The sequence below is a fragment of the Tachysurus vachellii genome, chromosome 1 (assembly GCF_030014155.1).
Source record: "Tachysurus vachellii isolate PV-2020 chromosome 1, HZAU_Pvac_v1, whole genome shotgun sequence".
Lineage (NCBI taxonomy): Eukaryota > Metazoa > Chordata > Actinopteri > Siluriformes > Bagridae > Tachysurus > Tachysurus vachellii.
In genome coordinates this window covers 2,741,954-2,748,331 of record NC_083460.1, presented here as the reverse complement: position 1 = coordinate 2,748,331, position 6,378 = coordinate 2,741,954, and positions in this window count along the sequence as shown.

Sequence of the window (6,378 nt, the reverse complement as noted above, 5' to 3'; positions counted from 1 at the left end):
GAATATAGCTTATTGAAAACCACACGAAGATTCACAATAGTTCCTTTGGGAAAACAATAGTGTTTATATGTGATAGTTTACATAATCAGAGCTCTTTTGAATTTAAGTAATCCAAGATTATCCAAAACAATGCACCGAATTATCAGCTCAGGCCACAGGGATTAATTCTGAACCAGCAGGCATCAAAACATAACGTGACGATGAAGCGTAATGCCATAAATACACAGACACAAAACCTAATGAAGTTAAAGTGCGACAGAAGATCCAGCCTATTAACTGACACGTTCTCTCCATTAAAAGACAATCGCACACAAATCGATTAATTCCTTTTGTTTTGCGTTCGCAAGTGTTTTCGGCCCCCAGCCGCATTTCCCATCACATCTACGTGATCATGCCATCAGTGGAATTCCATGTGTGTGGCTTCAGTCTTGTTACTGCTGAGAGAAAACATTACTATAGCCTAATGACATGGCTGGTGTGGATTCTACATCAAGATGGAATGCAAAAACATCTTTTACATTAAATACATCATGTTCAATCCACAGACTGAAGAAATAAGTATGTTGTCTTTGCACTGAGCGTTTGCGCTTGAGCTGTGGAGCAAATGAATTTTGGATAAATACGGTACAATAATTCATCCCAGAGATATTAAATCCAAAAGGACTGAAACAACAAGACACATGAACTACAGTTGTTCAAAAATCAACAAAAAAGCCTGTTACGTTTTTAACTGTGAAGCATCCGAATAATATTTCTGAATGTAAAAACAATTCAGATGTTAATCCATGGTCCCTTGATGTTTGGATTGGGTTTGGCAGGTTTTCTTTTTCCTGTTTTTGGTTCTGTCTTTACCTGAACGATGTTTTCACTGTCCCTAAACACAGTGAATGAACAATCTGCTCTGTTTCATGTCTTGTGAGACCTGTTTCTCAATGACTTTTATCTTGATCTCTTACAGCAGTGGTCTTCACTATTTTTTTCATGTGAGCCACACTGATAGGCCAAAGTAAATAGGAGAGCCACTTTCACCGCAAAGTATGCCAAGTTATTCAGTCTTAAATAGCTTATCTGCTTAAATACATTGTACATTGTATTTAAGCAGATAAGTTATTTAAGACTATTTAAGAAAGCTGCTCTATTTTTCTTGTTCTTATTTCACTTCCAGGCGGGTAACTTTTATTGAAATTAGGGTGCGTTGTCTGAAAATGCCGCTACAAATTACTTCGCTTGAAACCAGAGCGGGTTTGTTTGCATAGTAAACACAAAGGGTTCGATCCGTGAAGGACAAATAAAAATTCATCTGTCCACTTTTCTTGAAATTTTCTATGCTCATCTTGTATGACTCGCACCTTTCTTTTTTTAGCAGGCGCGGACTCTCCACAACCTCCGTCTACATCTTCTTCCTCTTGAGTTGCGGATGATGCATGCTCCACATCAGCTACCTCTTTTGTCACTGTCACATTGCTTTGTTGCTGTTCATTTTGTGCGCGGGATTGTTTGATAAGAAATCGATCCATTTTTTAGTCCGTGTGTTCAGTAAACACAAGTTGTTAACTAGCATGAAACACAAACTAGCTTATGACAGGCCGCGAAAAACTGGCTATTGCGCAGAACGCAGTGAGTCAGTGACGAGTCAAATAATATATATAAATATATATTATTATTTGTAATAGAGCACATTTGTTTTTCTATGCTTTCCTGATTGTTTTTAATGTTATTTAAATGAAAAATAAATTTTAACCACATGATCATATCATCGTATTATTTACTGCCATGCGAGCCGCATATTAAAGCTTGGCGAGCCGCAGGAGGCTCGCGAGCCGCGCAATGAGTAACACTGTCTTACAGCAATCTTCTTCAGACTTTTCTTTTGGGACATGGGAGCCTGGTAGTTGTTGTAGATGTTGGACTACCAATCGGAAGGTCATGAGTTCAAATCCCAGGTCCACCAAGCTGCCACTGCTGGGCCCCTGAGCAAGGCCCTTAACCCCCAATTCCTCCGGTTGTATAAAAATGAAGTCGCTCTGGATAATCGCATAAATGCCAGAAATGTAAATGTTCTTTTAAGCCATTAGACATTAAAATTGCACATTTTAATTTATAGACTATGTTTATTAAAATTAACTACTTGACTGGTGTAATATTTTAAATTCTTATTTACGTTCCAAAGCCGGTAGCCATTCATATTTCTTTAATATTTCTCAGTATGCATATGGAAGTCTAATTAGTGATGAGTTAGTATAAGACTGCAATTACAGTGTAATATTATTCCTAGTCAATCTTCTTCATTATATATAATGCATATGTATATTAAATATAAATGCATATGTATATTATAGAGGAGTGTCACAGTAAAAAAAATAAAATAATTAATTAATAAATTAATGTTACAATATCAGTATGAATAATGTTTGCATATTTTATGTGACATTGTCATGGTCATCTGTGGCTGGTATGTTAAGGACTGCCTGTTGGGAGAAGCTTTCTGGATCTGTTGGGCAGTTGTGCTGCCAGACTGCTCTGCTTTTACACACACACACACACCAAACAGACACCATGTGTGAAATTCCCAGGATTCATTGGATACACAGATGAATCAGAGGCCTAAATGACCTCCTGAGCACTTCGAAGCCCTGCTGGGCAAGATTAGCAAACCATCTGGTAATAACTAGAAAATGCGGGGCAAAAGTCATAGAGTAGATCTTCAGAGGAAGATATGAAGCTGATTATGAATTTTATCCGAAGAAATGGGTGTGAAATGTGATTTAAAGGTAAGCTATTTGAAGACATGTACAATACATATTGCAATATTTATTTTTGCTAGCAACATACACGATAAAATTAGCCCTCCAGTAGTCCACTGTTGTCCTTTATTAAACCCTAAGACTTCTTTACAATTTAGAGTTTTTTTCATTCATTCATTCATTCATCTTCTACCGCTTATCCGAACTACCTCAGGTCACGGGGAGCCTGTGCCTATCTCAGGCGTCATCGGGCATCAAGGCAGGATACACCCTGGACGGAGTGCCAACCCATCGCAGGGCACACACACACACACTCTCATTCACTCACGCAATCACACACTACGGACAATTTTCCAGAGATGCCAATCAACCTACCATGCATGTCTTTGGACCGGGGGAGGAAACCAGAGTACCCGGAGGAAACCCCCGAGGCACGGGGAGAACATGCAAACTCCACACACACAAGCTGGAGGCGGGAATCGAACCCCGACCCTGGAGGTGTGAGGCAAACGTGCTAACCACTAAGCCACCGTGCCCCCCAGAGTATTTTTCAATATTAAAATTCATTTAATTACAAATTGAACATGACCATCTAGAGTGTATGATCTTGAGCTCTTTATTCTAAATTTAAAAGGTGTTTTAAATGTTAGCTTACTGTAATCTCAGCATTTCTGAGGTTCAAGTTGTCTTCTTTCCGCTGTCACTGTCTCTGCATGTCTGTATACATGCTAACATGCATTGATACATGCTAGCTAGCTAAAACAAGTCTCAGTCAGGAGCTTCTGCTCGATATTTTAATTCCCAGTCCCTTAGCAATAACTTGATTAGCAAGTGTTCAAATTCATAGGTGTCTGGTTAGCGCTATTTGTAATGACAGTAATAAAAGTGTGTTATTTTAGCTATAGTGAGCCTTTTCTTTAAAATTTTCCACCACATCTGAAGGAAATGTGCCTCATTTCCACTGACACTGTCTCTTTACATGTCTGTATAAAAGGCTTTGGGTACATGCTAGCTAGCTACAGCAGTAGTCTAAGTCCATAGCTAGTTTATGCTCAGTGCTTGCATTTGCTAGCTGCTTAGCAACAGCGGTCTCACAACTTTACCCACCTGAATGGTAAGTGCTTACAGTTATTTTCTATTTAAACACACCTTTATTTCAGCTAAAGATATTAGGTTATTTCATGAACAATTAGTCCAGTTCGTAAGATCTCCTCTGTTTGATTGGTGGATTTTTTTTGGGGGGGGGATTGTTTTTGAGACTCAGACATTTGCTTATGCTAAAAGCAAACGTCCTACTAAACCAGATATAACAACATGTCTGCTGTAGTTTAATTCAGAACAAATCCTGGTCAAGAACAACTGTGTGTGTGTGTGTGTGTGTGTGTGTGTGTGTGTGTGTGTGTTATGGGAGTTGACCAGGCCTGCATACGTAACGCTGACCACATCCCACAAGTGGAAAAAAGAGCCCTTGTGCAGGCTGGAGCCAGAGAAACAGTGGTCTGGAAGGCAAGGAGAGCATCGGTGTCTGGTTGCGGCTGGAAGAGGAGTGAACGGAAAGAGAAAAGCGTAGGAAGAAAAAAGCTGTCCAGTGCCACCATGCAGCCTTTTTGGCAAAAATCTGTTAGATGGCTGTTTATATGTTACACAAAGGAGCCTAGTGTTCCACGACTATGTGTGCTTTTAAGATGGAGAAGAAAAAAGCAAAAGAGGATCAACTCACTGCCGAACTCCTCCCTGGATAAATAAAGACACACACACACACACACATTTTGCTTTATTCTATCACAAACATTAAGGATCAATTGGCCATGACTACATCTACATGAGCTAGAGCTTAGCTATCACATAATTTTGCTAGCGTGATTCGAACACACTTTGGTCTTTTCATTCCAGAGTAGCACTTGAGAACCCTGATGGATTGGCCTATTCATTCCCACTTGAATTGCCTTTATTCCTCACACACTCCTTAAAATGCCCAGTGTAAGGTGATCTCATAGCAGAAAGGAGAGACTATGAGGTGCAGTTATACCTAAAAGGGCAATTTTAAGGTTATTACTGAATGTCTTTGAGGCTGTTGTGGGAAAACACTGCTGGCTTGAATTGCTTGTGTGTCTCAGCATAATGATTTGTGCACCGCTTGCAGATTTGCTCCATCCATCTGGCACTCTGTGTGGAGCACTCCTCCTGAAAACATCAGTAGAAATGATCAATCTAAAAGTCTTTTTTCGGTTGCCATCATTCACTCCGTTAACTTTTCTCTAAACCTTCAAGGATGGTGTAGATGAGCACGACAAATATTAGCTAAGTATGGGGAATTTATGTTACACAAAATCTTTTCTACAGAGTCCCAGATCTTTGTGTCTATTACAAATAATATCACTAAACTCTGTAATCGATGTGATCAAAGGCTCTGAAATTTTTATGCCTATGTTTAAAGATTCATGGGTGAGATACATCAATTACTAATGGGCATCCATAGGTGGGGAATTCTTTTGGAAAAGTATTCCTTAAGCATTCTCATTAGAGTTCACGTCAATTATATCATATCACATTAGGACTTGTTTCAACATACTGGACTGTAAACACCAATACTCTCGTAAACAGAATCAGTCCTGCTTTGTATCTAATCTTACAACCTGTCAATTAGACGCTGTTTTTTGATGCTGCTCTTAGTTATGCTAATCGTAAATTGCTTCTCTCTCTTTTATTTTCACCTCACAATGGAAATCGGCTATTCAGTGAGCGTTTTCTCTTGCTATCATTTCACCTCGACTGTTCTGAAAAGAACCTTTGATGTTTGCCAGCTGATAAGAACAGACAAATAAACCGGAGCAGATTCATGGAGAGCCTGTATTTCACACACTCTTATGTTTCTTTCACTTCAACCACACAATGTAAGTCTTATCTAAAAGACAGCAACGCTTTATTTAAATAGAAGCTGCATGCTTGCTGAAGTGCTGACATTTGTTATCTTATCAGCTGTGGTTTCGAAAGAAGACGTAACCGCGTGCCTCTGTGTACAGTAATTGCCATTTTGTTGTAGATATCCTTCACACCTTACACCACACTTAGACTTTTGGTGGTTAAAAGTCCAAAATAAAAAAAAATTCAAACCATCCATGAATCATATATAAAGATATTTCACTCCATGTTCCTTTAAGAAGATTAAACCGATTAACGTCAGCTTAGGATCCGTGAGTGACCTGAAGGCTCAGAGTTCTGATCTCAAAGAGCCAACAAATATCTCTAACCGTCAACTTTAAAAGTATTGGCACCCACAATAAAAATTTTGCTGGGTCCAAGGAAACACTAATTACACCTCAAACCTATAAACATGCATATGGAGCACAAAGTCAATGTTTTGGATATCTCAGTCTCTAATTAGAACTTTAATTAAAAATCTGTTCTGATACTAAAAAAAAAAAATGTTGGAGAAAAAGAATAAAATGTTCGGTTTGCAGGAATGGTCCAAGATTTTTTTATCTAAGTATCTGACATTACTACATTTCTAGGAAGGAATCTGTTATATATTAATTGGCACTCTGGTGGCAATAATATGGCAGCTGTCTGTAAATCTAAATGTTAGTCACAATTAACACTATCGTTACCATATGTGTCTATTTCTGTTGTATGT